This window comes from Limulus polyphemus, unplaced genomic scaffold (genome assembly GCF_000517525.1).
Source record: "Limulus polyphemus unplaced genomic scaffold, Limulus_polyphemus-2.1.2 Scaffold1266, whole genome shotgun sequence".
Classification (NCBI taxonomy): Eukaryota; Metazoa; Arthropoda; class Merostomata; order Xiphosura; family Limulidae; genus Limulus; species Limulus polyphemus.
In genome coordinates this window covers 239355-251143 of record NW_013666876.1, presented here as the reverse complement: position 1 = coordinate 251143, position 11789 = coordinate 239355, and the positions used below count along the sequence as shown (strand labels likewise).

The 11789-nt window shown below is 30.5% G+C and overlaps 1 protein-coding gene across 2 annotated transcripts in view; it reads right to left on the bottom strand.

Annotated features, from left to right (window-relative positions):
• Positions 1–11555, bottom strand: part of LOC106462845 (tyrosine-protein kinase CSK-like) — a 48242-nt gene extending 36687 nt beyond the window's left edge. Inside the window, exons 1-2 of one of the 2 annotated variants that reach the window (XM_013922808.2) lie at positions 11402–11555; positions 8479–8572 (exon numbers count right to left, since the gene is read on the bottom strand). The gene's annotated coding sequence lies outside the window, so the exon portion shown is untranslated. The remainder of the gene's footprint in view (positions 1–8478; positions 8573–11401) is intronic. The other variant, XM_022390240.1, reaches the window with a different exon arrangement.
• Positions 11556–11789: the final 234 nt, after the last annotated feature.

The following is an 11789-nucleotide window of genomic DNA, read 5'->3' as shown; positions in this document are numbered from 1 at the left end:
AAGTTCAGAAGATCTATTAGTTCAAGTTTTTAAGTTTCTTTTACCAATTCACCCTTTTCCACAAGACTCCTGGAATTTGTAGGAACCTGACTGGGGAATGGTAAATGCACAATCGATATATGCAATAACTCTGACATTAATTAACATATCCTCACAAAACCTGGTAACATTTTGTTAAAAATTATAAGTATCTTGTACACAATGAATGACATTATTTTAATTAAGTCTTTCTACTAAAAATGCTATATATTTATTGTAGTTATTTGCACTCTGTTGGACATACAAGATTGTTCAGTTTAAGTTATTAGTTATTTAACATTTAACGATTATTTAGTTTTCATAACAAAAGCATTAAAAGTTACATATTTTAAAAGCAATGGTTAGGGCAAAGTTGTTACATAACTCTGTATGAGCCATACTGTAATATTACTAATGTCACCTTACTCAAACTTCTATGTCTTTCTCCTTATGTTTAATATTGTTGTTACTAGAAGGCTAGATATTTCTAGATTTTTCTTTTGTGAGTTATAAATACGTACAGTTACAGAGAGGAAATAAGAAAGTGAGAGAAATGTAGTTAGCCTGTATACAAGTTTAGCCATAATGGGCAATTTCTAAAGTGAGTTTCACACTTTGTATGGTAGTAACAATGGAGATAAAAAATAATGTCTTGTCAAAGGGTGTTTTAAAGTAACTGAACCTGCCTGGGTGGACTTTGATGAAAAGAAGACAATTATTTAAAGCTCTGGATGCAACTGTGATAACAATAGTGTAACAAATTTATGTACATACATTTGACTTGTTTTAATGTATTATTTTAAAACAAGTGGATTGTGTGCTGTCTGTTTATTGTTGAAATTTATTGCCAACAAGACACAGACATCTACTGTAAAGAATCACAGCCCTATAAAACCTGACATACTCAGATTGAATTGTTCAAGTGCAAAGTAATTTTCATTTTAAGTATAAAATATTTTTCTTTATCTTACAGTTTGAGGTTTATCTGCATAATCTCTAGAGCCTCCTAAATGAATATCAAAAATTTTTAAGATAAATATCTATATATTTAATTTTCTCTACCATATCACTAACTACAGATATTATCATCAACATAGAGTGCATTGAAGTGTTTAAAATTAAGAAATAGAAAAATGTACAAACCTTTTAATTTTTTGTAAAAGATTTTAAAAATATTTTCTTTTGGTAATATTTGTAATTTCAAGTGTCATATATTCTTAATTTTTAAAATTTTATTTTCTTTTCCTGTCCTTTACCATATATTATTCATCTCAACACAAGTCAACAATGCTCTAGGGGCCTATTACAGTATCTTCGGGAGTGATGCACAAGCCTTTGGCAAAATTACCTTCCACACGCACAAGATTGTAAACCTTGAGAATTGGGGCAATGTTTGGGATAAATTTTAAAAATGTTTAAACCTTTCAATTATACATTTTGAAATATAAATAATACAAAATTAAATAAGATAAAAAAGTAAAACCTAAATGCAATTTAACTCTCTCTATATAACTATAACATATTTAGGTAAGAAACAACCATAAGCACTACTGTGGACAAAGCAGCCAACAATACTAGTAGTAATTACATCTACTCAATGACGACAACTAAGCACCAACTTCAAAATAACTATTGTTTGATTACAGTGTAAAATGAGCTATCTCTAACCACTACATACATGTGTCAAGTAACTACATGTGACTTGTAAAGCTCAAGGAATAATATAGAGCATGTAAACATACTAATTGTCTAGCTATACCTCTACCAGTGTTGTAGTCAAGACCTTGAGGTTTGAGACAGAGACGTTGTAATATTACAAAATGAAAAATAAATATCATATGCAAACAAACAAACTTTATTAACATCTTAACCGCCCACAAATCTTTTATACATTAACCATAAAGTGTTTGTTTTAATATCTCCTCCTGTGAAAAAAAAAAAGATCAGCAAATAAAACTAAAACCAGTATTGGTGTCATTAAATTATTTATGAAGGCAAACAGGATCACAGCAGATCTACTATACATGTTGAATATCTGAGATAATCACTAATGTTTGACATAAATACATACACAAGAAGTTCGTGTAATCTTGTAGTAAGCCTATACGTAATGCAATGTATAGTAGCAGTTAGTTTTGAATAGCACGTGTTATAACTACAGATTGGCATTTTGTGACAAACAAAAATAATGGAGGCATTATAAATATCATTGCAAAGGTGTAGTATCAAGGAGGGTTTACTAGTAAAACATCTTTGATGCTACACAGCACCTCGTGTAAACTGCTGAGTAATAAATATTTAGCACTGAATAATCCTGGGTAAGTGACTTGGTCTAATACTGTTAAAATTTGTAATTTTAGTCAGTCTCATTCTCGAAACCTATAAAACATACAGACCGAGACAGAGACCTTCCAAAGGGAGGTCTTGAAATATACAACACTGATATCTACCAGACTGGAATTATCTTATTCAAAACAGATAGTGCAAAAGTTGAGATTTTTATAGCATGGAACAACAAAACTGAAGTTTAAGTATTTTTTAAAGGTTTCTTTTAAAACAAAGGAATTAAAACTTAGATAACAAAAAAACTTCGAATTATAACATACATTATAATGTTAATTTCATTGACATACACTGATAGTACAGTTCTTTAATTCAATTATGAAAGTAACTTAGTGACTTGCGTAGAAAGGGAATTAAAGTGGGTACCCATTACGATAGGGTTTAAACCTCAAAATGCAGTTTTTCATTACAAAATGAAACACATCAAGGACAATTAAGTTTTTTTGTCAGAGATAATTTTCATAATTATGGGGTATTATAATCAAAGAAACATCCTCAAACATTGTTGTATGTTTATAAAACAGCACTGAAAAATTTTAGTTTATTTGTGAACAGAAAATTGACTGTTTTCATGTATATCTATTTAACATACAAATTTACACAAACAGTTGTGTTCTGAAAATTATTTCTGATCTTAAGAATCCCAGGAGGATGTAAAGCAAGTGTAAAGACTCAAAAACTTTACACATGGAAAACAACCATTTTAATGTGATATGTTTCAAAATAACACAGCAACAAGTAAAAAATTTATTAGTTATCATCTAAGTCTATTAACTGTGTGTGTGTGTGTGTGTGTGTGTGTGTGCACGCATATGACTGTGTGAAAAAAATCAAAAATAAGAGGTATGATATTTATGTGAATTATCAAACTAATTACAAGCAGCATTTATTTTTATACAAATGCCACCAATAAATATGACAGCACAAGTCTGTAGCTAAGGAAAGTAAACTTAAAAAAAAGCTTTTTAAAATATTATTTTATACGTAATCAGCAACTAATAATGCAACTGTATTCTAGACAAAACAAATATCTAAGAAATCTAGATAAAGTTGGTATGTTTTATACAGCTAGTCTATTGCTTTTGGATTGTCTACAAGTAGCTATAGTTTCAGGTGTTTTTTAAAAAAATTTGGTATTTTTCCCACTGCTATTTCATAATTTTGCTTGCTCTCCATAGTTAACTATATGTTTGCATGCTTTTTAGAACAGTGGTTCCCAACTCTTTTAGTCTGAGACTCACATTATGTGAATAAAAAATTTTGAGGCCCCCCTAAACCTATAAAAGTCAGTCAGCACTCTCTCGAGTCTCGCAACTGACTCTCATGGTTGGTCCTTCCCACACACACTACTTTAGCATGGTGGTTGAAAAACAATGCCACAGTAAAAACAGTAACACCTCCTTTCAACATACTATATCATTAATTAATTCAACATAACTTTTTTTTCAATTGGCTTATTGTTTATTCAGAATTAAAATTAACTCAGTATCTTTGTTTTCAGGCTATTTTTGGCAGTCTCCCAGAAAAAGCTTTACAGCCCCCACACACAGGCCGCAGCTCCCATTTTTGAGAAACTGTTCCAGATCAGTCGTTTTACTTGTTTTGTATATCATTGCTTAAAAGCAAGTTTCTTTCAGCTTATTATTGTTTGATATTTTTCTATAGCTAACTACCATTTTACATGTTATTTCTATGCTTTGGAATGTTTTATTTTCTTTAGATGATGCTTCAGTCTTTATGCTGAGGCCTTCTTTAAGTCAAAGTGATTCACAACTGGGGTTGTTTTGCAAATTGCAATGAAAACCTAGATAGTATGACCTTTGCGATTGGAACATGGTCCTCGCAGAGAGCTATGTTTTATTAGGTTTCCCTTATTGGTTATGTAGCATGGTCTGGTTGATGGCTTATTTATAATTTTCTTGAGCAAAGAATCCCACAATCTGCCAATTTCCAGATCATGATCGCCGTTGAAGGTTGTTTTTGTGTGTTTGGACATGAACGGCTTCTTTTATATTTTTCATATTTAGTTATGTTTAAAATTTGTACTTTGTCCCCCTGTATAACGTGTCCAATTTTATAAGCCTGGATATGGCAAATATTTCTATAAGATTTTCATTGCATTCATGTGTTTCTTTGGTATTTGTCCAATGGTTCTGCCTATTTCTCCAACAAAGAACAGTTCACAAGTTTCTTTTGTAGTTTCTTATAGTTGTTTGGCTTTCATGAGTTCTGTTTTGAAGAAGACTTGAATGCTGAATTTGTGGCAGATATTGAAGTCCAGGTATATATTTTTGTAGGTTGGTTTTCTGTTTATATTTATAGTAAGATGGTGGTCTTATCTGGTCTGTAGTACATCCAGGAAAGGCAATGTTTTTTATTTGAAATGTGAACTGGATAATTTTGTTCATAAAATTAATGTGTTCTAGGAATTTTGGTATGGTGTCCTAACCATATGGTGAAATAATAAATATATCATATTCCTATCTCTTCCTTGGTGTAGGTTTTAAAAAATTAGATGTTAGGACTATTGATTTTAAGTGTTTTCTGAACATATCACTTAGGATTGGTGAAAAGAAAAAAACCTGTGACTGTCACTGTCAGTTTACCATACACTCCAGAAATAAGTTGTAAAATCAGGAAGTTAACTCATCCACAAGCAGAAAAACAGAATAATAAGGAGCCTCTCCATGTTAGCCCTCGATACTTGCCACTTCACCAATTGTGATTAATGTCATAAAGTGGTGTGTAGAAAAAGCTGTTACTCTATAAGGTGGTAATCTAACCTTCACGGAGCAGGTTTCAATTTTAACGATTGTCAGAGGCAACTAAAGATTTCCTTGGATGATCAATTTATATCCCTGTGTTGTCCAATGGATGACTAGTGCCTTGGAACAGACCCTTACTCAAAACAGCATCACAGTTTACTATACACTTATACGTACCAACACTACACATGTAATGTTGACTTTGATTCTCGATCAAAATCATCAGTAAATTCTCTAATTACAAACTTGAACACTCGAATCCCCAAAAAAATATATTTTGTTCCATTTTTTTCTTGGTTGTTTAAAAAAGATTGTATTTTGTAAAAAGAGAAATGTTTGTACAATCCACCAAAAGGGGCTAAAAACATTAAAAAGGTTTGCTTTTGTGATTGGTTAATAATGCTGTTTTAGTCACTAAACTTTCTATTGTGGACAAGCTGTGCCTCTGCTGCTTTATGCACTTAAACTTTGTATGGAGTACAAATGAGCATGAATGGCTATGTGTGGTAACACAGTACAGTATATGGGCACGAGGGAATTTGCAATGAAAAGGAATACCAATAAAACTAATATTTAGTGGGACTAGTTTCTAGTATAAATGCTTACAACAATAGAACTAACATGGCTATCTCAAAGTCTTATTGATAAACCTTTGGTAGGAACTAAAACGATCAACTAACAAAATCAAACTAAAAATTTTCATTGTTAATCATCACAGTTGAAACACTGACCCCTTTTGATTACCCATGTATAGGCCTAAGACTAACGTTAAACACAACCAATGAAGTCTAGGAAATACAGAAGGCCTAGTTATCATGTGAAAAGCAGGAAAATCCACAAATTAAACAGAACATAATAATGGTAACTAAAAAACAAAATTATGAAATTTTTTTTAGCAGTATGAAACAGAATATCAATAAATAAAATCAGACTAGCTTTGCCTCTCTTCAGGTTAATAGAAACTATGAGTATGAACAACAATACACATCAGCACTGTGTGTGTGTACAATACTAAGGCATTTTTTAACTATAATGGTATAGTAGTATGTGTGAGAGTTTCAAATCCAAGTCTAGTCTTACTACAAGCTGTACTTTACTTTACTTGGCAGGCAAGCCAAGCTGGCTAGAGTAAAAAAATTGGAAAAAAGTTTTAAAGATCACTGACTATTTGTTTCCTTAAGATACTATGTAACATTAGCATGGTTTGGGCTTATTGTTTCTAACATAACGAAACTTCCCAGGAAATAAAGCATCAAAAATTAGTTGAATAAAGATGCAAAATTGTCAACTAAACATTAATTGTACTTTCTGGAAATAAACAAGATATAAAAACATCAAAATTCTTGTAACTAGATCTTTGTACGTCAATATTATCGTCATTGGATCTTTTTTGAGGATCTATGCATTTTTTTTCCAGACAATCAATACAACTTTCAGGATAACCTCTAATTTAGAGCCCTGATGAGCCATAGCCAAGTTTATTTCTATTCTGTTTGCTCCATTATTACCTGCATTTGTTGTATATAGAAGTAAACAGTACAGATTGAATCACATTGAACTTTTATCTGACCCACTGGAAGTACCTCTGTTACAATGTTAAATATTATAATTATTACATCTTTACTTGCAGCATTTTATTTACACTGCTGATCCACAAAATTAAGCAACCTTTTGGTATTACCAGCATCAATGGCTTATAGTTTTCACTTGTTTCTTACTTATTAGCAGAGCCTCAGTCCTGCACTGTGAATGATCTATTTCAATAACTCATACTGCACCTCACTCACTCAGAAAACGATGATGACAGCAATGGGTACTCCAGATTTTCATAAATCAGGAAGGTGAGTAAATGTTGGAAAAATTAACATATTCAGACCACAACATTATATGTAACTTGGCTAATATCATATAGAACCAATAAAGGTAGGCAGTGGCTATATTTATAGTCATAACACACTTTCACTGCCTATATTTAAGCTATTATTGCTAGTCTGCTGCACTATTATCATGTCTTTTCTACTTGGTATTTTTGGGTGTTGATCACAACCAGGTGGGCTCCACTGCTGGCTGGGTTATGGTATTTTGAACCATATACTGTTACACTTACAGATCCATAAATAATTCTACATTTTTTTATTCAAATATAACACTGGGCCAATAACAAGTTCGGAAAGTAGTGAAATCACCACCATATTTGATAGTATTCCTCCTCTCACAATTTCACTGTTTGTCCATACATAGTAATTTTGGTATAAAACATAGCCGTTGATACTATGTTTGGCTAAGTGTAAATTCAAACACAATAACAACTTTTGTGGCTGATTGAAATTAAGACAAATTTGCCACATGACTAAGACTTTTTTTGACACTACCACTAAACACAGCTCATACAAAAGAGCAAGGAAAATATGCCCTCCAACAAGTCCTAAAAATCTAGTTGTTACCCACAAAACTTCATAGTCCAGTCACTAAAATGCAAAATTATTTCACACAGCCAGCAAAAAACCCATGACTGCCATTATCAGTTTACAATATATCCCAAAATTAAGCTATAAAATTGGGAATTCCTGCCAAAAATTCAACATTTAATTCCTGTTCAAAACAGAAGCTACACTCAAGAAACCTATCAATGAAAGCCAAACAGCAAAATAACTATGAAGCAAACATCTGATCTATAAAGTGCCTCATTCTTGAGAACAGTTTTATGAAGGGAATAGATAAAGTACAAATTATAGACACAACTTAATATAAAAAAAACATAGAAAATCAATGAATCAATTCATATCCAAACCCAAGGCAACACAACCAAAGATGTGGAAATCAGCAAGTTGTGGAACCCTTAGAAATCTCCTATAGATGGGAAACTACCCCAACATGTTTTCTTGTTTCACTCTCAACACTGAGGCCCTCTTCATATTACAGTGTCTGGGGATAGTATGATTTCCATAAAGAGGTAATTGTAATGTGGACCTCCCAGATCTGCATTTGATTAGTTATTTTTAATGGACACATCATGAGATAAAATACACAAAAATTATAACCAAGCTCACAATAAGGACTATGCTAAATAACCAATAGGAAAGAACCAAACAAACACAAATCTCTCCTAGGACTGCATTACATAACTAATAATGACCATATTCCAATCACCTGTTCATAGAAATCACACTACCCTAGACTCTTTGACATCAAAATACTTCAGCATACAGACCAAAACGTTGTCAAAAGAAAACATTTCAGAAAGTATCATCCATAGGATTTCCTAGAATACCCAAAACACACTTGAACCTACATTAAAAGAAAAACCAAGTAAATTTTCATATGCCAAACATATAATATTCCAACTACTTACACATTTTCTATTGTATCTACTTCAGTTTGCGTTTCATGGCAGAATATAACATAAATTCAGTGGAAGCCACAGATCTTCATTCAACACAACGTGCCTGAAATAGAAATATATTTTATAAAAGATACAGCAATAACAACTTGCAGAACATTTATTACCCTCAAGTTTCAACAGAGATGTGTAACTTAATACTTTAAGCTCAGAGTATCACACAACAAACAATTTATATTAGTAAAATATTTACATTTCTATACTCAAACAAATATATTTTATTTATAGTAGTGAAAACAAGAACACTTTTATAACAATTACTCATATCCAAATATATGCAAAGTTTAGAAATACAAAATAAAATGGTATTTAGCACTAAAATAGACTAATTTTGTCTAATTCTAACAAGTTCCAGATTCAACTCAATTATTAATTTATAAATTTTATTCAAAAAAATATGAAGCTTACACTGTATAATTTGTCATTGTGGCTTGTACAGAGATTTTTTTCTAATCAATGTCTATAAATATACCATAAAAGTATATTAGCTTTACTACTAACAACAGAACACTGCTTTGATTACTTCAGTGATATATCTACCAATGTGCTTTTTTTTTGGTTATTCTATTGGGTGGATTCTACCTATATTACATGTACAATTCAAATTATGGTATCTTAATTGCATTACCTTGCACTTACAATAATTAAAAATACTCAAGAGTTTAATGTCATCATCAAATATTACTAATTTATTAATTATGCACCTATCAACATCAATACTGTATATAAAACAAAGCATAAGCTAAAACACTGATGTCTAAGGCATTCCATTCGTAACAATGGTTCCAATTGACTAGTCTCCATTAATAAAAGCCTTTTGCTTTCTCCAATCCAATTAACTTTTCCCAACTACTACTGATGTGATTTTCTTAGCTTATCAAAACCTTTTTGATAATGTAAGAACTCCATGTCTATTCTTTCCATCATCTACATAAAAAGTAACATCCTTAAAAAAAAAAGATTAGTAAGGCAAGATTTCCCTTCGATGAATTTATGCTGGCTTCTTTCTATTTCATATTTCACTAAATTATTTTTAAAGTTTCTTCAAAAAGATAGTAATAAATTTTGGAATTTTCCAATCCTTAAACACCTGCCAAAAATTAAAGAGAGGCTCAAATATCTGATCTTCAATTTTCTTTAAAACCCCGATAAAACATTGTCCAGTCTTGGTGCTTTATCTAATTTTAATCTCTCAAACTTTCTACTTACTACAAAGAAATTAATATCTACATGATTTGAGTCAATTCCAATATTTCCCATAGAATACTCAAGGTCAAGATCATTGCTAATATATTCTCTTGTAAAAAGAGAACTTTATAAAACTTATCCATCTCGTAGTCTTCAATAAAAATTCTTTAAGGGCCAAATTTTCATTTTAACATTATGCTTACATTGAAAACACTGACAAAAAAATCCTTGCTGTTAGTTTTAACATTATCATCCAGCTGTTTCTCATAAGCAGATTTGGACTTCCCAATTTCTTTTCAAATCAAATCCTTAACCTCCCTATAGTTCTGTAAGTCTTTCAACTTATATGTCATTTCAAAGTTCTTAAAATTTATCATTTGAAATTTGACAGACTGTGCATGAAAAAATATTGTGCACCCTTCTAAGTTGTCAGCAAATTACATGCATGAAATGTTAGATGCTCAAAAAGAATACCCCTAAAATTTGTAAATTAAATGTAGCAAAGAAACAAGTAATAACTAGATGTTATTTCTTAGCAGAATATGAAATGGTGAAACACTAAGTTTGCAGTCTGTAAAAATAATAAAAGAATGTGAAATACTTTTTTACCAAGACAGAAGTGACAAGTGGTAAATTTTAAACAATTAGTTTGGCTGTAAAATGTATGTTAACTACTCATGTAAGACCTTACAGTCAAATTTTAAAATTATGTTTACAGACTTAATAGTTAAATAATCAAATTATTATTACATAAACTTATATTTATCATAGATAAGTATACTACTTTTTAAACTGTTTAACTGAATGAAATTTGCAGTTTTCAAAATAAGAGCTTACTTGATTATTTATCAACATTGTAAGAACAAATAATGGTTCTGAAATTTACAAATTAAAACCATCAAAAGTAAATATAAATAGGCCAAGAAAACAAGATATATACTATAATTAAAATATATACTTATAATAACATAACATTATAAACATTTTGGAAAGACAAATATCACATTTATCCTTTACTATATAGTATATTGAACAATAAGCTTAATTAACAATTTATAATATCAATGATTTCATACCTTTTAGTTTTACATTTAATGACAGTGACATCAGTACAGAACAGCTTTAATCAGATAAATTAGATGGAGATCACTACACTCTTTGTTTTTAAGTTTACTGTGAGCTCTTTACCATCTTACTGGAGCTTACTTGCACAAAACAAAAAAGGCTCTAGTAAGAGAGTTGAAAACTTGCAATGAAAAATTTTAAAGTGAATTTCCAAATATACGAGTCTTAAAGTTAAACTACAATTACAGAATAGTTTTGTTCAGTCTCACTGAAGACTAAGAGTCAGATCATTTCAGTATTTAAGGCCAGTTAAGCTCAACTTAGAATCAATCAGTATCAGCACACCAATGTCTGAGTATGAAACACTCAAACAGTAATAATGCAAAAAATTACGACACAATAATAATAATAAACGAAGGCATCCACACACATACTGATATTTTTCGTTATTTACATTATACATTTTACCATGACACTTATCACTTTTACAGTCTCAGGTGTATATATAAATATTATTATACACTAATAGTAATACCGTCACTAGGCCTAACAAAGTAACATTATCTATGAGTATAGTAAAAAATTATTCCTGAATTTAAAATCCAATAAACAATTGTTTCACCTTTAACTGTTTCAAAAAACAATCTTTTTTTTTAAATCTTTCCTTTTCTCCAACTTTCCACTTTGTTTAAACCGCTACAATTACAAATATGTCAATATGGGTTATAACATAATATTATTTAATACTGTGTAACTTCCGAACAAATCATATTTTAAACCCAATTCCACCACCAGAGTCACTAACTTCCTGGAACTCTTAAACCAAGTAATTTATATATATATACTTAATTATAATGGTTTTAGAATTCTTTTTTTGTTTTGTTTTGCTCTTGTTCTGTCTATTTTATACAACATTTTTATTATTCCACAATGTACAGAGTAATCATGAAATTTTTCAGTGGTTTTAAATAAAATTCAAAAGATCCATGGCTTTTCTAAGGCCAACGATA